This window comes from Acyrthosiphon pisum, chromosome A3 (genome assembly GCF_005508785.2).
Source record: "Acyrthosiphon pisum isolate AL4f chromosome A3, pea_aphid_22Mar2018_4r6ur, whole genome shotgun sequence".
In the NCBI taxonomy this organism is placed as follows: Eukaryota; Metazoa; Arthropoda; class Insecta; order Hemiptera; family Aphididae; genus Acyrthosiphon; species Acyrthosiphon pisum.
Window position 1 is genome coordinate 23399990 of NC_042496.1, and position 23818 is coordinate 23423807.

General features: G+C 28.8%; 1 protein-coding gene across 5 annotated transcripts in view; it reads left to right on the top strand.

Moving 5' to 3' along the window:
* The window catches only part of LOC100570283, a 114504-nt gene that overhangs the window by 17194 nt on the left and 73492 nt on the right, over positions 1–23818 (top strand). For 3 of the 5 annotated variants that reach the window (XM_029491581.1, XM_029491584.1, XM_029491582.1), the window contains exon 2: positions 12989–13152. The gene's annotated coding sequence lies outside the window, so the exon portion shown is untranslated. Of the gene's footprint in view, positions 1–10024; positions 10472–12988; positions 13153–16544; positions 16872–23818 lie in introns of those variants that run through there. The other 2 variants (XM_029491583.1, XM_029491585.1) reach the window with 2 other exon arrangements.

Genomic DNA, 23818 nt, shown 5'->3' on the forward strand with positions numbered 1-23818 from the left:
ATAGTGCAAACGGTATCGAATAAATCATAATTTAAACCGCTGATTAAGTAATAAAAAGATTCCTATTATACTTACAAAATTATTATTTTTATTTTTCATGCAATCATGAATTATATTATATATTGATTAATTAAATAATCTTATTTGTGATCAATGGTAGTGGGTAGAATGTAGAATAACTAAATCAGTGGCGGATCCAGGGGGGAGCAAAGGGGGCATTTTTCCCCACCTCACAATCGCCATAGTTTCCTCTGTTTTACACTGTGTTTAGCCAATTTTGTAGCAAAATTTTATATTTGTTGTACTTTTGCCCCCCCCCCCCCAAAAAAAAAAAATTAAGCCTTGGATCCACCATTGACCCAACTTAAATTTACGTAAGCATATGAGTTATTACTTCAATCTTTTCTACTTTATTTAATTATAACATTTTCTAATTTGAAGTATTCCTATATAGGTATTCAAATTATTTTATTATTATAACAATGGTAAATTATATTCCAGTTTGCAATATACATTTTTTTTGTCAACATTTAAAAAAACCACTTATATAATTTAGGTAGGCATCAGCACACAATTTAGGAGGGATTTGCCGACTAAACGACCATTAAATCTGCCACTGGATATAGCTAAAATATTATAATGTAATATTATTTCATATTTGTGGATGTACTTACCTATATCGTTATAAAATATTTTGCTTTGAATGAAGTGAAAACAATTTTGTCTACAGAACAATGTAAAACTGTTTAACACTTTGTTTTAAAGAGTGATCAAAACCAAACACTTTCCAGGCTGCCACTATTTAATCGTCTAAATGGTTAAACTTTTGTTGACTGTGTGGTCCATTAACAAACAATAAAATCGTAGATAATATGATTAGTCGTATATTTATTTACAAATGTCCATTTAGTGGTGTCTAGATTTTGAATAAATAATGTTATTAAAAAAAAAAAAATAAGAAATAGACATTCTGTGCACTTTCCTATTATTATCTAAAACGACTACGACGTTACGACTTACGAGACTGAACATTAACGCGTGCAATTGAGCGAATCTCAGTTAATTCTATTAAATATTATACCATTTTTATTTTTAATAAAATGAAATTATCCCGAGTAAATATTATTGCAATGTATTAAATTTAATGTTAACATTATGTATTATATTATCTGATGCTATTCAATATGATGTGATATATGATGATACACTGTTAACATTAGAAATTTAACTTCATACTAACAAAAATATAATCACGACCACTGTGCACTATAATTAATATACCTACATATTGTCTAAATTCAAATTGAAAAAATTATTTACGTCTAAGTAATAAACTTGTATTATAGGTCATATTTGTATCTTAATCAAAAGTACCTACTTAATCGCCTCATGTTTTATTTTTTCAATAAATGTGTAAGAAGTGTCTTCGTTGTACGTGTCTACTTTGTATTCCACGAACACCATCAAAAGCCACATTGAGCTTATTGTTGACCTAACGGACTAAGACCTCCACTGGAGACATAAAACTGGTTGGTATTCATTACGTCAGTTACTTCAATTTGTACAATATGTAATATAGATCCAATAGATATACCTATCAAGTCAATATATAGACACTTTATTATCAATGGCAATCTAAGTTGACGTATTCTTTTTATTTGATAACAATCGTAGGTACAAAGTTTTTTTGTTCAGCACTCTTCGCCGCTCTACGACTTTCATATTATAAAAATATTATTGGTACACAACTCGATGGTAAATAATAAGTCTCATATTATAACTTACGTGTAATTCGGTCACACCTGGCCAGCTAATAGTGTTTTATACGTCGCAATACGTCACATAATATATTTGATAATATAAAATGTCACTAAAACGAAAAAGTCAAATGATTATAAGTCAACAGTAAAACTGTCTTCGTGAAATTCATATTATATTTCATATATAACTTTATATTGTATTCGATCTCCTGTTCGAAGATCCTAATGAAAACTTTTCCGGATCCATTTTCAGAAGGGTTCCTGTCGATAAAACGATTTTATGGTTTTACGGACTTGGAAACGGGCGCTATCGGTGTGGACGCCGGACGTGCCGTATCAATTTATACCCAGACCAATCATAACTTGCACGACCGGCTTCGGTACCATGCGCGTGGTAGTAGTATAGCGTGGTAGTAGTTGTCTATGTAATAGGCTGTTTTTTTCTTTCCCCGGAGGTTTTCGGACGTATAAACATTGCCGGAACGCCGCACGGAGTGTTGAAAAATCAATTTACTCGGATAAAAGAAGGTGGAAACGGGGCGAGCGTAAATCTATACCTATATATATATGTAGAGAGAGAGAGAGAGGAGGAGAGAGATATAGGTGTATGTAAAAAAAAGGAAAAAAATAATAAAAAATATAAAAAAAAAGCAACGGTAGTAGATTTTTTTTTTATTGTCAGCTTATTCCGCAACTGTCGAGAACCGTCAGCCTCGCTGGCGTACGTGCGGTCCGATAGCCCTCCATAAGACGCAATGTATAATATACTGTACCTATTAGGTAGGTATATATATCATATATATTGTAGTTCTATTTTTCCTCGAATTTTATCAATTAAAGTGTCCGCACGTCGAAGTTTGATAGACATAGACTCTGCAGACTGTGATCGGAAATATAATATAAGTATATAATATATACAAGATGAAGAATCCAGTAGCAATGAGATATTACACCCGAGAGGAAAGACACAGTCTGGAGTTTATGTTCGGGTAAAATTGGCTAAGTCTCTACGACAAAAAAGCTCTATAGGTACAAAACAACACATATATCGTGGTAATAACGATAATAATTATTGTTATATCGATATTATAATATTGTTGATTGACACTGTTCAAACAGAACGGTTCAATTGATAAATTATTAATATTACGTTTTTCATGTGTAAATATATTAATAAAAAATATTTTGTAAATAATGAGTAGTTATTATAAGCTTTGAAATAAAACATTTTGAACGTACCTACAAAATTTTTATTTAACTATAATATGTATTATGAAAGTGCATAAAAACCAAAATTATTATAAATTAATTATCATACTGTAGGTATATACTCTTAGGGTATAGTATACTATTATATGATTACACTGTAGAGTGTAATATACCTGAAATTCTTTAAATACTTAAAGTTTGTTGGGTCCCGAACATGGATTTATAGTTGTGATAAAAAAGTTCTGTTTGACGCGTTTATAACATTTACTATTTATCAATGGCACTGTGTAGGAAAAACGTACCTTAAGTGTATACCACGAAAAATATATGGTTTTATACTTTTATATATTTGTAATAGATTTACTGTTATTATATGGTTTTATACTTTCATATATTATCATACTGATATTATATTATAGTTTATAATTTAATTAGTATATTACATCACAGAATACAACAATTATAATATATATTACATCAACATATTATTATATTAGGCATATGTTTATAATAATGCATCATTTATAACTACCTAGCTTAAAAATGTCATCTTGATAATATTATTATATGATACAGTTTGTAGGTTCATTGAAACACGTTATACCTTCGTAATTTTAAAATAATAATTCATTTAAAAATACTCACTGCATAACGCATTTTGTTTGCTAAAATTATGATTTCATTTTCTACTTGTATGAATGGACAACCCTCTATATAAACTTATTCTTTTTCTAAAAACTGAAGCAAATACAAACAGTTCTCATCGAAATTGTTTTTAAAATGAGTTTTTCAACAATTTATTATTTGCTATTTGATAACTACACAACACTTGTCAAAATACCGTATAATGTCTACGGTTTTAAAAGACAATTTCAATAAAACGAAATATTTAACACAATTTTGCTTCTGTACAAAATTATAGGTAATTGATATTTGATTCTAAATGATAAATTGAATTAAATTATTTTTAATATTTTAATAATTTCCTATCACATTACTTTCTCAAACTTGTAAATTAAATTTGTATATTATATTTATAGAATTGAATAATATTATTTTAATTCCACTTTTTATGCACTTCAGGTCACACGCGATAGCGTAATATATTTCGTACCGATAAACAACCCGAAACTATATAATTTTTTATTTAAATTGATAAATGATATTTATTTTATCATTATAATAGGTATACAAATTTGTATCATTATCTATTAAATTTTTTTTGTTATTTTTTTGACTGTGCAATTTAGATATAAATTGTAAACTTAACAAATACGAACAATACGAAAATTTGTATAAAATTATTATACATTATATAATTTTATGTAAGCAGTATATAGTCCAGTTGCCATTAGAATAAAAAAAATTGAATTTCAGGGAAAATATAGTATGTACTAGAAATTATTACCTATAAGTATTATATTTTGATATGTGTTAAGTATTTATCTGATGACATTTTTTATCACTTTGTTTTGAGACAGAATGAAAGCTTTTACAGTTCCATATATCATATATTATATTTCCCATCAATCCGTTAGAAATTATGCATAGGTGGTACTGTATATGTAATTGCTGTCTATATTTCATAAGCTTAAAAATCGGCATAAGATATATTTTTTTTATTTGATCATTTAAAGTTTGATTTACGGTGAAACGTAATTTATTACCTTACAATTCATGGAAGTATTATTAATGTTAATTTTTAGTAATATTTTCATAGCATTTGGTCCATCGGTGGGGGGGGGGGGGTATTCGGGTCTATCATTATTATATTACAAAGTGAATCTTATATAGTTATATATCTTGTACTATATTATTATATTGACTGTATGCGTTGTTATAATATACATTATATCTATGTAAATCGAAAATCTTCACAAAACATTTTTCTTTACAGCGTATTATATGACAAAATGAATTAATTTCTCGAGGGTATTAATATTGTTTTAGGTCATTTGAAATTTTAATAGGATTTTTAGTTTAAAATATAAAGTATGAACATAATATTTAAAATCAAAATGCACTGTTAATTTCGTTTCATCTTTATTATAAGTGTATATAAATACACCCGTTCAAAACGATGAAGTCGGTTGGTCTGCTGTTTTTTTAAAGCAAATACTGACTTTTATTTTCAAAGTCGGAATTGCAGTTTTATACGACCGCATCAATGACAATTTTTATGCAAAAAAGAGACGGGTTGAATTGTCTTTCAATCAAAAAAAAAAAAAAAAACATAATATGAACAATGTCATTAATAGTTTTAATAATTTTATATAAATTGTATCAAAAGAGTTCAAACCCAGGATATAATATAATTTTAGGTATCATATATTATATTGTACAGAATATGATTTAACAAAAATTATAACAAAAAAAGCCGCCCGTATTTCATTTCTGTGAATTGAAATTGGCTGAGTTCAAAGATAAAAAGAGGCCAAAAAAAAATTGCAGTAGGTATATACTACAAAACAAACACTTGGCACTGGGACCCGATCGAATATCCAACAGACACACAATTTCGTTTATAGAAGAAAGCTGTATTTTAGTTAACACATTTTGAATATCTATATAGTAAATGTGAATAATTTTAAGCCAGCGTCCCGTGGTTTCTCTAAGTTGGATTAGGTATATCATCAAACTAAAAAAATTAACAACCATGTGAAACACAATGAATCTATAGTGTAAATACCTATGCATATGCTCTATGATTACCTATAGGCCATAACACAGCGACTGCGATGGTTCACGCTCGCTAAACTTGATCCAAATATAAATAACATAACCGTAATAATTATGGTGTATAGAAAATGTAACTTGGAAATGTTTAAGTGTTTCTGGAAATAACAAAAGAATAATTTTGACACGTAAATCGGGTATAATAAATCGATTCATTTAACAGATTATTATAATATGTAGTACAAAAGGATCGCCATTAATCGTAATCACATAACCTATCAGATAATATTAAACATATATTTTATATATTATATAATTATATATAAGTAGAACATTACCCATAGTCCAACACTTAATGATTTATAAGCTCTGATACATTTTTGTTGGCCTTACTTTTATTACCATTCATGTTTTTAAATGACTTTTGTAAATCGGTTGATAATTATATTACGAATCAACCTAACGCATTAGTATTATAATACGCCATGCCAACGGGTTCGAGTAAAAACGAATGGAAAGTAGTATTTATTTGATTATCATTTCAGAGGTGCATAACGGTGTTCAACATAAAAACAGAATACAAATATTTATTAAAACTTTATATTCTTGTTATAATTATATATTTTAAGGTATATGATATTATTATATAATTTATTACACTAATAATACACAAACAATTGTTTCAAGTTGTTTTGGAATTACTGTGAGGACTGCGGCTACCAATTACCCGGACATTTTTAATATATCATATTGAATGTTATTACTATTACTATTCCAGATCAATTACTTGAAAACGATATTATGCTAATAGATATGGTAGAAGAAAAATTAAGTATCTTAAGATGACGCCACACCAGTTTGTTTTGTATTCGTTTAACAAACACAAAACATATCAAATTTAAGGTCAGCCGAATCAATGGTATTGTTAGCTTAAATATTAGAGTGAATTATTGACCTACTATCAAACATAAAAATAAGGATCATTATCTGTGTATCGAAATAGAAAAATACAATACTAATATAGATTGTGAAAGAAATATTTTATTGTTATCCAGTATTACAATTATGTAAAATAGCATATTATGAAAAGCTAATGGCCCGACCTGCTATCAACGTTTATAATAAATAAAATACAAATCTACCTGTATTCTATTGTTAGTTTTTTATGATATTTAAATTTATAAGTAAGCCACGATACTATGTAAGACATTAAAATAGAAAACTTCTCATTACTCGCTTAAAAATTAAAACATCGTAAAAAATCTACAAGATAGTTCAGATAAAATTCTTATTTTTAAGATTGATCTATGACTAATCTATGGTTAGATCACTTTAATAGTGAACTTAACAACTCAAATTCGGTAAAATGGTTCTGCAGATGACCTAAAATTTGAAAAAATGTTCCATGTTTGTAAGACGGAGAAAATACACGCGGATATCCTCTCAAAATATGTTTGTGATTTATTTATTATCATTGACCTGCAATCCGTACGAAAATTGTTATTAGATTGACTGAACATAAATCATTAAAAACGTCGCTGAGAGAAAAATCTATATTATTATTTTTATATAAATTACATTTCGGTGGGAAATATTTTAAAGGTAGGTACAGTTGTTTTATTAGCACCACAAACTGACTTAAAAAAAAAAACACTGTTGGCAATGTTTCGACCATTATCTGTGGAGACATCATTAAAGAACAACATCGAGGAACACGAATTTTCTTGCTTTCTTTAACAAACAGAATAGAGGCCAAAAATGTTTAAGTTTTACAATTATATTTTATCGGTTCCAATTCAAGTAATTGAAAGAAGCAAGTTAAGAATTTACTTTTCACTATAGTAAAAAGTTTGACTTTTTTCAAAATGAGTTATAACTATTTACTAGAATTATATATCTAAATTAATGTAACTAATGTAATTATATGTACGATTTTCGTTAAATCTAATATCTTATAACTATAATTCAAAATTGTCTTTGGTTATTTGCTTTTAAATAGATTTTGTTAATGTATTATGTTTACAATACTTAATTGTATGATACTTGTTTTGTATAACTAATATATAAATATTATTGTTCTGTTGCTCCTCGGAGCGTTATTAATAATAAAATATAAATAAATACTGTTTAATGTGAATGGACATTTTTAATCGATTAATATTATTATAGTGCAATGATATTACCCATAGTAAATCATCTAATGGGTATAATATAATAATTATGTTTTAGTTTATTAATAATATGTTGTTGTAATATGCTGTATTTTTTCGTAATTGATGTGAATAATAAATGTCAACTTCGATAGTTCGATCATCGAAAAAAAAACCTTATTATTATATTATAAAATATTCTTATATTATACTCTGTATATGTATATATATTTTTAAAATTTAAAATTATTTTTTTTCTGGGGGGGGGGGGGGTTAATATATATGAATCTTGGTACAGTATTGGTTTTAGATTTGTTTTCTAATATAATTTTGGTGGTCAATCGTAGATCTTTTGTTTATAACGTATTAATATATATTTCACTTCACCGTTTAAAGTTTAATAAAATAATGATTAATGGTTCTAATTTAAATTACTGGACTATAGTTACCGGTACTTTTTAACCTTCCAATTTCTATTTTTAACATTTTTGATACTGAAACCATCAATCAAGTGTTATTAACATTTTTACATACAGTACCTAATTTTGAAAGTTATGTTCGTTTAAAAATGAAAATGTATGTATACTCACGTAATTCAGTGAAATAATTAGTTGTTTGGCGTATTGTATAGGTAGGCAATATAGAGACGTCAATGTTTCGACGAGTTATTAAATAATTATTGTATGCACCCGCCTCCATCACGACAGACAGCTACTGACAATTATTACTTATACAGTGTAATTATTCATAACGACTCATGTCCAACCGCGTTAGATCAGTCACCCTACAGATTTCTTAGCTGTTTATTATAAGACCGTCGGTATGTACTAAGTATTTTATACTATGACATATCGAATTTGAACAAATCATTAAGTAAAAAACATAATAATATACACAAGTTGAGAGGCGCCAATATTTATCGCGGGGGATGAATATTATATTAATTATTTTTTTAATATTATATTCCATTCGATAGAAGAACTTAACAGCAAAACTAACAATACTTAACGTATAATAATGTATAATATAGGTGACTACCAGACACGATTGACGGTATTTTGTTTATATGATTATTATTTAATAAGAAAACTATTATCAAAACTCAATAAAACGACGTACTCGCGAGACAAAATGCGAACTTAAAAACATTTTAAGTCTATATAGCTTGATTGGAATAATCCTTTGCTTTTCAATAACAATATTATTGTAGACCATTTCCGTGGAAATCGTATTCAAATAATACGAAAACCAATATGAATAACTGAATAAATTTATCATTTATGACTGTATAATATAGTGGAGTTATCGGTTTTGTATACACGCACGATATCACATTATAAAAAGTCATAATCCGTGAAAATCACAACCACAATAAAACATTTTCGTCTACTATTTTAAATGTTAAATCTATGATATCAATCGAAAATGACACAAATACACGAATAATTTATTCGATACACCTAATAATTAGTAGGTAGCGAATTACTAGCGATTTGTATCTATTTTTTTTTTATTGCGATATAAATCTACTTGAAAATTGAATTTTTTTAACACTCTTTGACAGTGTTCTACATTTTGAACACAATAAATCACGACCAAATTATATAATTTTCCAAATAATTTCAACAATTCGTATGTGTGTGTATGTGTGTGTGTGTGTGTGTTACTATATATACGTAAATATACCTAAGTCTTTCATTTCGTTTCGTCACGTGTTCGCGTTTTCTCCACAAGCACCACGTGATGTTGTGTGTGTGTATGTATGTGTATGCATATATATATATATATGTGTATGTACAAATGTAAACCTACGCAAAACACACGGCTTATACGACCGTACGACTCACTTGTTATTTCGGTTTTTGTTTTATCAAGGACGTCCCATTAGGATTCAAAAGTTACTCTCGCACCATTCAGACCGCCGCCACAGAGTCATTTTCAAGTCTTTCGCCCTTTGGTTTCGTTTTTTTTTTTTATTATTATTTCCACGTCGTGTACCTTTACGTACGCAGCAGTGTTCTCACCATTGTGTTATTTATCGTTATTATTATTATTATTATTATTACTATTATCATCATCATCATCATTATTACACACCGGGTGCGCGTACGTCGTCCGCCGCTTTATGTATTATATAATCGTACATGGCACTATATGTCAGCACACTTTATAATATAATATATATACATATATTACAATATTGTACGTAAGTAATTGTAAGTAATTAAAATGTTAATTCCGTTTGTGCAATAATTTTTGTAACAAGACGCACGCGGGCGTGCACAACGACTTCTGCAGACGTTCGCCGGGTTCGTGTATTGTTACTATTATTATTATTGTTGTTTTAAACATCATCACTGTTACACGGGAATAAATGAAAACGTGGTCGTGTAGACGTGTTGAACATGATAATATTGTGTACCTGCTACTTACGCGAACACGGCGGCGGTCTGGGACGGACGTTGTGAGTTGGCGAGAGTAAACACACTCGTGTCGAAAACGTTCACCGCCGAAATCATAATTTCATTTGCAGACGACGACGACGTGCGTGTAATCGTATAAGAAATGATAAAAAAATAAACCGTACAAATATAACGAAGAATGTTTCGATAACTGCAGCTGGCGAGAGCACGCCGATCGACGATTTTGTTTAAGACTGCCGTAATGACGTCGTAGGTAAACGGCAGCCACAGCGAGCAGATTATTATATTATGCTTAATTTAATGTTTAAATATCGTTGCGAAATAATGAGAAATGAGAAAATGTTTGCGTGATTTGGAAAATGCAGGTAAACGTGTAGTAGTGATTTTTGAGTTATTCCATTATATCTAAACACGGACCGCGGGTCTGGAGACTAAGACCTGCTGAATTATTCTAATATAATATTATATAGATATGACGTATAGGTTAGTGTAGGTAGTTTGTTTTAAACTGATCGGAATTTTTTCAGCATCGTATTCATCGTTGTGATAATATTTTTGTATCTCGTTGCGAAAAGCTACGTCGTAGGAACTTTATGATATATCGTATTGGCAATGGTACAAAAGTGGCGTAGTAAATAGTATACAAAGAGGTGTTCTTTCTCTTTTTTTGTACTTAAAAATATTTAAAAAATTGTTTATCGCCTGGACGGTATAAATAATACAAGTATTTGTATTTACGTATTATACGATAGGAGTATTGTATATATGGTGTAATATAATCGATACTTCGAAATTTTCCATATTCTCTTTAGTTAGAGAGAATCAATAAAAAACTGAAGAGTATTTATTACACAATGTATTATAATATATTTATAATAATATCATATTCTTTATTTTCCTTACGATTTTTATTTTTTTCCATCTGTTCTACTGAATCTTATTTGTGGCTTTATCCATTGTTACGCATGTGCGTTCATTGTTAGCAGATTTCATGTGTCCATAAAACGATTAGGAATATAATATATTATGCACCATTTTACTCGACGCCATTATACTATGTAGTTATATATATTTTATATAATATAATATATATATTTATATTTATACATAAATCCCCACATCATGCGTATATGCACACCAGTGGGCACGTTACTATTATTGTTCAATTGCAAATATTATAATAGTATAGGTATTAAATTGATCTGGAATAATTTGGACGTTTTTTAAACGAAATTTGTTCAACTGATCATTCTGCAAATTGTTTACATTCTCCCTAGGAAAATCGGTAAAATATCTGACCACTCCTCTAAAGTTCAAGATTAATCATTTAAGAGGATGCTAACCATGCGTCCATGCGTTTGGTGTCTCCAACAAATGACATAACACATTTTCGTTCACTAGTTTCGGTGGTGTGCATTTAGTTTTGATATTAGAGTGAATATTGACCTATTATAAAACTTATAGGAAGAAAATTATCTGTGCTTCATCGTTGGCTTTTATTCGATATTTTAATTTTCATCAAGGTAGGTATGTATATTATGTAAAATATCACAAACTAAAAATTCTCAAAATATCTTGCTTGAAAATAAAAATATAACAAAAAAAAAATTAACATGGTGTACTTACCTACAAGTTTGATAATTGGTAAATTCATTATATTAATATCAAAACTAACAACACACTATTAAAAGCAGTGAATGAAAATTTGTAACGACATATGTTTATAAGACGTAGACAACAAAGCACGCGTCCTCTTAATATTGTTTTCAATATTTAAAATCAGAATATTTTTCAGGTATTTTTGGTTCACAAATATTATAAAATATTGTAGAAATTGGTAGTCTATTTTTAATAATCTACATTGATACATGTATTTATTATACAAGGGCTACAATTATTTTGTGAAAAAAACTCTGGTATTAATCCTAAAAATATATTTTTATTTTTGTGTAGGTACTTAGATGTATTTTTTATCTCATTAAAACATATTTGCATGTTTTCAAAAGAAAATGCACAGTGAAAAAGTTATATTCGCATTACAAAAACAAAAACGTATACTACTTGCATTTTCGGTACAGCCATGTAGGGAGTATAGACATAATCAGGTATAAAATTGCGTTATGCAGATAGATATTTGACGATATTATAATAATATTATAATTTATTAAACTAATAGATGATTGAACTGATTCGAGTTAATTAAATACGGAAGTCCTACAATAATAAATAATATTTACCTCAGTAGTTGGCCATTGTTTTGTAGGTACTCATTTACAAACGTAACGGTCAAGCCCTCGTGGGAATATTATATTATACGTATTACCTATGTATATTCTGACTGTAAATTATTTTCTACATCTCGATATTATTATTAATGTAATGTTACAGACTATATAATAAACAAATAACAAAATATGTTAACGACTATAATTAACCATTAACCAATGAGTAACCAATAATGTATAGGTAATAGGTACAGTTTTATCCGTTTGGATAAATTATCAATTTATAGAAAGTAACAATAATATATTATATTATATTAAAATACACTGTATACATGACGCGTATAATATGCACATTGCACATGCATTTTTATCAACTACAATAGTTTTTACATTGCAATTAATGATGCAATGTTGTACATTTATGAATTTATGACAAACTCACGTTATTCAATGAATTGATTGAATATATCTAATACCTACACTTTTAGAACTTTATCTGTTTTTAAAATTATTTTAATTTAAATTGTTTGAATTAATTTTTACAGAACAAATGATGTTTCAAGTAAATCAAATTTGCAACATTACACATCAACAGTTCACACTTTATATGTGGTATATATCAGCATGTATCATATTCTTAAATTAGTGGGAAGTCCGTTGCAATTCAATATTGGTTAAGTCAGTAAAGTTTTCTGACACATTAAAAATTGTAAGTAAAATTGTTTTATATCAAAATAATGATTTAATAAATAAATAAAGTTAATAAATCTCAATAATTACTATAGTAAGTCACAAATCTCATATAATAGCAATAATTATTAATAATAATATTGATATTTTATGAAATAACTATTATAAAAGCTAATTGTTCTCATCGTTCTATAAAAATAATTTATATTTTATTTCAATTATAGAAATTTAGTATTTATATTTATTTGCCAACTATATCACATAAAACTACTGACAATACCCGTGGTCTTAGTTACCATTTTTTCACATATGTACCTACCTAGTTAAATACGGTTCATTTTTAACTCAATATGTTGAAATGTAAAACTCACAAATACCTTCAATTAGTAAAAGGTTGAAGTTAGCTGTGTTTTAAAAATTAATATGGGCAAAACAAAGCACAATAGAATCAGTTGGAAGGAAATCATATAGACAAATTGAAACGATTATTTAGGTAGATTATACTTATTAACGAATTAAGTAGGTATTATAACGCAGTGTATAATATTAAAATTAAAATACAAACTCCAAATTATTTAATTACAATTTATTGTGCTGTAAATATCCATCTAATAATCGATATATTAATATATGAAATATAATATACGAAGATACGAAAGGTGTACAAATATTATACCTAATGAATTGTGTGACTATTTTAACAAGGCTTTACTTGGATTTTCAAAACCTCAAATATATAATGCACATTACGCAGCACACATCATTATTATTATACAATTAATGTTCTAAATAATAGCTTTGTAGAGGCGTATGTAATTTTGTCGTTGATTCTGCAAGGTTCCTGTGAATTATATATACTTATGACTGATGTTAAATATAATATTACCATTCCAAGCAACCCGGCACGTAATCCTTAGAAAACGGACGGCGCGTCTGGTTACGCGAGAAGTGATATATAGAGGCTATTTCAAGACTTGTGCAATGTACAATGTACATGTCAGTTATCACGACTATACGTAGGTATACGATTTTCCAGTAGGTATATTCGATAATTCTGTCATTACGACCAGCACGTGTTCACATAACACGTTATACTGTTTTAAGCCGATTTTGTAATTTCGAAGAAAAAATAATATTATCAGAGGCGTGTCTAGGACCAAAATTTAGGACAGGCCTGGTTATAAAAATAATTTGTATAGTCAATACATTTTTAAAATTTAAGAAAAATTTTATTATACTTTTTAAGTCATAAGTATGAGCCATGAGGTGTAACATGACGTACTAATATTAAGAACTATTTATAATAAGAGTATTTATTTAATAAATTGAATTCGCCTGTTTTTCATTTTGGCGAACTCGTCAATTATCTTAGTACTATATCGTCAGTATCATTTAATGTTCTTGTTGATTTAGGAACAGGTTTAAAAAATTGGCTAATCATTTTATTATAAATAATCAATATTAACAAAATAAAAAAAAAACAATTTATAATAGTTTTAAAATATAAGCACAGAATAATAAAAAACGAACACTCTCACTCACGGGATCGGTTGTCAACCGTGACAATAAATCGAAAGTCAGTACTAAATAAAATATTCGTTATCTAATAGCAATGTCATAGTTTTTGACGCTCAACACTACGGCGGTGATCGCCGACCAAACGACGACGGTCGTCGGGTCGTGTAATATCTATATAGAAATATGGGGTATTTCCAAAAAACGCTTGAGAATTGTCGATAAATTTTACGATTATTAATTTTATTTATAGACAAATATTTATATAAAATATGGTCAAACAATTGCCTACGCAGTATGTTGATGTACATTTTACATTCAATATTCAGTGTGCTTATATAAATATAATTTTAAAATGCATATTTTGGGTATACTTAAAAGTTAAAGGTTAAAAATCAGGGTAGGCCCGGGCCTACCAGGCCTACCCGCTGGACACGCCTCTGAACATTATGTGATAAACTGTAGGTGTGTACACAATACATAGGTACTAACAAAACATGTTTAGAATATCTGTTTTCGAAGTATATAATTTTGGATTCGTGACCCACATACGAGTACGTACAGTCATATTATTATTTCCTCGTATCTTCGATAAAATACTATGATCAATACTCTATAATATGAAAAGTCACAGCAGCTTTTCTTTTCAAGGTAAATCCTAGACTTTTGAGGCGAAAATGCGCGTTCTAGAGAATGATGTTATGAATAGCGATGTGAGAGACTGACGTGGAGTAGAACACGGATGGCGACAATCACATTGATGAGATTTTTGATAATATACTACCTTATATAATATAAAGCTAGGTACTTGTACTAGTTTACATGTCTTCTAGTTATTATTAAAAACTTATAAATACACTTAGTAACTACTCTTAATAACTAATAAATATACATTTTAGTTTTGCAAATTTTTAATATTTACCTAATATTTTATTCGTGTTAATCCATTTTATCTGTCTATATTTTTTAATTTGAAGTGCATATTTTGATTACATTTTGAAATTAGTATTTCATTTTCTATAAAAAAATTTTTAAATGTTTTATAAATATAACATATAATATTATTTATAGACATATAGTATTTTAGTATATAATATTATATAGTATATAGTATTATAGCAGCAGTTTTAAAATATTTATCGGGACCATTGACATACTATAATATTTTGTATAAGGAAAAAAGTATTTACATATTATAGGTAGCGACAAACTGTACAGACGTACAGTCAATGAATGTCGTTTATCGTCCGTATTTTTTTGAATATACGTTTTTTACCTACACGGCTAGTGGCTACACCAATATCATAAACGTACACTTACTTGTTCCGTAGTTGTATGTGTAATAAATGAGATACTTTAATCAGTCGGTGTTAACAAGTTCTTCTATTTGTACAATGTTATTACAAAATTAATTTTTACTGTTACAAATAAAATATTTTATGTTTCGGTTTTATTTAATGCACATTTTTGTGCTTTTGCATATGTTGAGATTACTTGGAGCACAAACGCATGCATTTTTTAAGGAATGAAGTTCCCAGCTCAAGGTGGATTTATAAATCCACCTTGGCACCTTGCCCTAGCCTTGCTAACAAGACGTGATAAACTAATAACTAACGGAATTTATCGCAGTATCCCGCTACATAGAAGTAAACAGTTCGGCGGTCGGTCCGATCGAGCTTACCGTGGTTAACGGCGTACGCACGGCCGTGGTTAATATAACATAGTATAATTTATAACCTCATTGTTATTGAACTCGTATCCCGTGAGGTTCTAAACCCGCGCGGTAATATTATTATTATGTTCTATGGTTCGCCAACCGCCGACTATATTGTTTACGGTTCTTGTGGCGACTGGCGAGCGGGTTACCATAATAGGTATGCGATATTCCATTGTTCAGTGCGTTCCATAATCATTGGTCAGGTGGGCATCTTCTCCGCTTCCATGTTGTCGACCGATTCTCGGCCATTTTCTAAAGTTTTTCGTTAATTTTTTTTTTATACCACGATTGCGTACCCATGCAATTTTTATTCAGTGCGTCGAAATTCAGATCTATAAACAGACCGTTTTCGCTTTGCCGTTCGCAAATGTGTATATTACATACCTACCTACTACAAAGTTATGCAGTTTGCGCGAGTAGAGTCATAATCACCTCCGACCTTACGATACGTGGTGGTGACCGTTTCCCGTGGAATACGTGCTGCTGTGTTGGGCGATGTGTCAAAGGTAGGATGCACAAAGTTACATAATATTATTATTATTACAATATTCACTGGTTCCCTAGCGACGGTCACTTATCTTATTTACGCGTTCCTTGTACAAAAGCTTCTGAAGTTCCATTCACTTAGTAGAATTCTACTGCCGCTATTATAAATTAGAATTTATTATATTTACATAGGTACCTACAACTATACTAATATTATGATGGTTAGGTCGGGAAAATCCAATGTGGTACACGTCGTACAACTATCGGCAATCACGTAATGCGCTGTGAGACACGTTTCGTGTTTCTATATAATTTCCCAGATTACGATTTATGGTTTACGTGCGATAGAAACCTAGGTATATAAAATTGGTTTAAAACGCGGACTTAAAACAGTTCCATATTACATAGTCCGTCAAGTGGTTTTACGACGACGGGTTATGTGTAATGATCGTTGGATTTTGGGTAGATGCAATCACTTTAAATCATATCTGTATTTAAAAGCTGCACACATTCCATGATATAATAATAAATAATAATATGGGTTTAATATATTATAATAATATGTTAGTAAGTTGTGCATTTGAACAACGCTAATATTAATTAACCATAATCAATTATCAATTATTTCAACCCAGGTATTAATCATCAGTATTTATTCATAAACGTAATAGGTATATTATGCTCTTACACGAATTAAATAGGTACCGATACTCAAACCATAGTTAATACTCATGTTAATTATGTCTGTGTTATACGTACCAGTAGAAATAACTTAGATTCTCCCATATTATATATACCTTTGTAAAATATCGTATAGGTACTACAATTGTCTAAATGCTAAATAATCAATATATATATTCTCATCACAAGTACTCTATGTCTATATGTCTACATATATGTTTGAATTGTATCAGCTATTTCAACTGTTCGCCATATACAATAGTACAATAGGACTATAATATTTTGATAAGGTTAGAACTTAGAATATAATAAAGTCAGTAGGTACTATACTAATAATATCATAATATAATAATAATATCATACCTAATTAAAAATGTCGGTAACATACCGTCCATAGTCCATACAAAAAATAGAACTTTTTAAATCGAATACGTTTGTTAAATAGAAGTTAACTATGTATATATATAGTTGATTTTAATTTAAATAATTAGGTATAATTGTGTGTATATAAATTTATAACAAAAAAATTAAAACTTCTCCATAAAAAGCCTTAAAATAAAGGTTTATCGTACTCGATGGCGTGTTAAATTGTTTGTGAAGGGTTGAAATCCAAATGTTTTTGGCATACAAACTATATTTTTTTATTTAACTTTATTGATATGGTAGTAATGTATGAATGAAATAACATGTAACTACCTACCTCTATAACACTAAATTAGGATAATAACATATCGATTACTCGTTAACCATTGTTACTGGTGTGCCAATGATATATCTATAGATAATTATTTATTATTATCAAACGTGCTAACATGACTGCTACCCAATAACTTATTTAATAAAGTACGTTACAAATGTTAAAGTTAAACCCTTAAAAAGTGTTAAATATATTATCAATATACCGACCACAAACATACCAACTTTTTATTCGATCGTAAACCTTTTTTTTTTGAAAATTTTTACTAGTCACTCTGCTAGAATATTTCAATGATAGATTTTCGAATGTAAATTACTTATTTTCAATAAACTTTCAAGTACCTATTTAAAATAATTATTATCATTAGGTATATGTGTAACGTAACACATAATAATAATTGTTAATTAAGTACACGTGTCATTTATCACTTGTTTCGTATTTTCTCGCGTATTGAAATTAGTCAAAAGCGAACGTAAAGGATTTTGTGTATCTATCATGATTTGTCGAAAGCATATCCTTATATAGCATGTTAATAAAATATTAGTATTAACCACTCTTCAAATAAACTTGAATTCATAATTTCATCAATCTACTAAATAATTTGATACTTAAATATGTGATATTTATCCAAATGCAGTGTCATGTACCATATAATGTTATCTGTATAATGTTACGTATCGACGTTAACTATTATGTAATAACTATAATAACATAACAATATTGTATACCTCAAAAAAATGCTGAAAAAAAGATCAAAATATATTTCATAACATTTTCGTCCTCCGTTATGGCGGACGTACGTCAAATACTCAAAACAAACGATTATTGACTTTATAATATTATTATATAACTCAATATAAAAGTCATACGCCCGTCTCCGCACGGCGAAATGGAAAATATATAATAGTGCACGAAAGAATCTCGCAAAAGGAGAAAAAATGCGCCTAACTCGGGATTAAAAAAAAAGTTTTTCGAAATTATTAAAACGATTACCCTCAGTGCCCCGACACACAATATTAAAAGTTTTATATACGACATTAAACCCAGGCCCCCGTATATGCACGTCCAAGTATTAAAAGAGTCTGTCTGCAGAGCTCTTAAAAAACGTATATATATTATATATATATATATACGCGTTTGTATATACTGTAATATACAATATACAATGTGCCCACGTACGACACGCGTCTGAATAATCATGAATCGTATCTTCTTGAGAAAGACATTTTATTTGCATGCATATTTACGTATGCTATAATATTATGTATAAATAAATTGTATATTATATATTATACGCACGATATACATGTATACTTACTCGTATTTGATTTACATCGATGTCAAAGGATTTTATTGTGATTACTTCTATAATATTATGTATATAGGTATACTAACTGCGTATGTGTATATCATAGCGGGTACGTTAGTGTGTTAATTAAAAGAGTAATATCAATTATATTGGTACAAAGGTGTGATATTTCATAAATTAACAGTGTACTTAACCTACTGACAAAATATTAATCAATTCCATACTACGCAAATTTAATATTATGTGTAATTATTTATTATTACCATAGGTAGTCACAGTCTTAAAAATTATCAAGTATCCAATCGTATCCAACTAAGTTGTTGTAGATTTCGTATTGGTGTTTTACGAGATGTTTTACGTCCTCACACTTGAGTTAGATAAGATTGCTGATATGATGTATCACCTAGGATTCCCGTTTACGTAGAGCCGTTTTTTTTTAACGGATTCATTATTATTTTAGAATATACTTTTTCAAATTCCCGAGGCACGTAATATTTATACTGATATCTAAATAAATAATAATTGTTAGTCTGTTCAAATAGCATATATAAAAACCATGAAATTGTAATGCTTCAAATAATATGTAATGTCATACAAAGGAAAAAATAAAATACTCGAAAATATATACTTGAAAATTATAGTATGTGCTTTGTAATCGGCCTATATACATTGTATAATACATCGAGTTGACATTTGACACGTGTATACAAATTAATTGGTTTGTCATACGTATTAAAACACATAATACTGTTCAGTGTACATTAATAAATAATGTATATAAATGATTTAATAATCCAACTGTTTAATAAATAACCAATAAATAACTAAAATTGAACTTAGGTATGTGAATAAATTACCTAGGTAAGTGTTCTATTTAATAAAAACTACTCCTCAATGGTTCTATTGCCAAAATTATTTAGAATTTTTCTTTGGAGTTTTCGGGAGTTTATTATTTTATTGACAATAATATGATTTTAATAAAAAAAAAATAAACTACCTAGCTGTGCTATATAATAAGAGTAGAATGTATCTTGTCAATGAGCAAGTCTCTGTAATAGACTAATAGGTGTGAAATTGGTATTCAACGAAAAAACTATATATACAATGAAAAACGATTCTCAGTGGAGACTATCCTATAGTCAGCATAGGTATTTGTCTACAAAATAATTCACGAACGAATTTCATTGAAAATTCAAATTCCAATGCTCATAAAAAAAGTTGGCTTTACGCTAAACTTTATTTTAATTCTTGTAAGAAAAACTTATTAGAAACCTTACATTACATTTTCAAACCTTAGATATAAAAATTAAATTTTAACTACAAATTAATAGTTTCAGAATTTTTGGAGTTTTTACGAATTTCATCAAATATTGAAATTCATACACTTATAAATAAAATGGGTGACTATGTATATTTTATATATTTTAATTGCTATAAGAAAAACATCCGAAGAAGCTGGTATTATTTTCAAGCTTTTTTGCTTACAAATATAATTTTAATCTTTTATAAATTGAACAAGACTCAAAAAGTAGAAAATTAAAAATGTCTTTATAAATATTCTGATATAAGTCAACATTTTTTCATATCTATAAAATGCTAACATCAATATTTGGTGAAAATTTCAAGTCTATAATATAGATATTATAGGTTTTTATAATTACAATAAAAACAAAATTAATTTTGCAAAAAACTGGGTCTGCGTAAATATTCCCGTATTATATTAATTTTTGATTTGCTTTCCTTGATTATTTTGTAAAATACTATAAGACATTTATACTTTTGACTAAATGTATATTTAATCCCCAACAAAAACATAACAGTGAAAAAAGGCCAAGTTCCAAACTCCCTCCCAAAAAAATCGGCCTATCAAAGTAGTGAAATCTACATTGTGGCCAAGTCTGCTATTTTTTAATTCATAACCTCAATGCACTCCTACATTAAAGAGTAACACTTGTCTTTTATTTGTATTGTTTAACACTTGGTCAGTTTCTGAATGAGGAAACGTAAAGAGGCAGTGTAAAGATACACTGACATTGCTGTAACTTGGCCTGGCGCACTGCCGTGCGCTCAGATCTACATTTATATGTAAAAAAAGAAACTTTTTATTTTTAACCCTCCCCCCATCCAAAAAAAAGTAGAAAGTAGATAACTAGATAATTCAATTTGCTACAAGAAACTTCCCTCAAAATCGATAATCGGAGAGTTTTTTCTAATATAATAATACGCAAAAAAACAATATCCCCATGGTTGTAAAACCAATCATTTCATTCCGCTCAAAATCCAAAATATATTATATAACCGTATAAAAAAAACATAACATATAACTGAATATTCCCACTAATGTAGCTCAAAGACGGATGGCAGTCAGGTCGACTGCACTTACCGATCATGGTGGTAGATGATGATCGACCTCGTCGTACGTACAAATTGAGTCTGACGTCACTCTAGAAATCATTCAATTTGATCAGAAGACAATAATTTTATCCGACAATAACAGGCATACAAAATGTGTATACATTTTACAGATGCAGAGTTTTTAAACTTTGAATCACAATTTCTTTCGACGTAATAAATTGTTTTCTCTTTATAATTTATTACAAAACTGTTGGACCATTATGCCAATCACTTTTGTGTTTGAAGTTACTATAATCCTAAACAGAAATGAAATAACGACAAAGAAAATAAGAAAATAAAATTATTTCATTAACGCGTTATTTCCGCAAAAATCTTCAACGTTTTTATTCAACGCATTATTGCTCAGCACGTGAGTAGTGCCAATTTTTTTCAGTTATTCGAGTTTTCCGTGTCTGATTTCATGTCATTTCTCTAAAATATCGTATATAAAAATAATACCATATCGATATAATAACATCCGGTCGGAGATTTTCGGTGGAGGACAATATTATACATATTATATTGTGGCGGTTGCGATTTCTCGCGTGTGAGGCAACTTTTCTACGACCGCTTGGCTTCGGCTAACGATATTATGAAACATATATAGGTACTGTACAATGTAGCACTACCACGACTGTACCGAAAGTTTGAAAGCATTCTTTCGTTTTCGATAAAAGTATAAACCCATTAGGTGTACGGCCGTTTCGGGGGTTCAGACGAGTTTGTGTAGTGTGTATAAAATATATTTCGCCATACTGTAATAATTGTCTACGAGAAATAAATTGCAGTTTGATCGGACCATCGATCTCGAGGTCCACATTTGGTTTTGCTTGATATGACCTCTGCGGCTCTGCCACCATGCATTATACAAAATGACATAATATACCTACCTATAGGTACATATATTATTATTGTATAATAAATAATGATCAAATAATATGTGTATTGTAAGTATTCGTATTGCCATTGTGGTCATAACCCCCTGGCACATTCCGATATTTTACTCAAATTGTTATAATAATTGTAAACGGTTACGAGTACCGATTTTGATTTACTGGTAGGTGGTCGGGTTGAAAAGGTAATCATATATATTGTTTAATATAATATTCATCGACTACAATTTGATCATTATATGGTCATAGTTACAAGTTTTATTAGTTTTTATTTATAGATTTTAATTGATGTGAAAGTTTCTAATTTAATAATTTTCGATGAAGAACTACTGTAATAACTTACTTTCATTAACACTATAAATAGTTTATATTGTTTTAAATATTTCAAAAAAAAAACGTTTTTATTAGTAGGTACATGTTACTAACTAAAATCATGGAGGAACGATATTTACCAATATTATTTATTGAATGAATATGTTTGGTTATTATTTTATATACCTATTTATTTATTATTAGTACCTATATACTTTCAGTGAAGCACAATTATTGAAACTTAATACAGTTTGTATTATTCAGTTACTCTCCTTGTATCTTAGTATTACTATTAATTAATATCGTTGTTGATTATTGGCAATATTAGGTTGATAATAGGTACCTACTAGTGAGGATATTAATTAGTTAGGTAGGTAACTTACTTGTAATATTATAGATAAAAATTGTATTTAACCATGATTTTAGATATACAGGTTACTCAACGAAACTTATATTTTGGTGCGCTTAAAATTAACGATCTTGTCATAGCAAGAATAACAGTTAGCGCTTTTGCATTATAGTGATTTCTCTTGGTACTACAAAATATATCAATATAGATATACAATATTATATATTGGAGTGCTAGTAGTTATTCTCACATAGTTGATCAGCTGTTAGAAATCAACATTTTTGTTGTGTATGTACATAGGGTCGTTGAGTCAGGGACGGATCCAGGGGGGG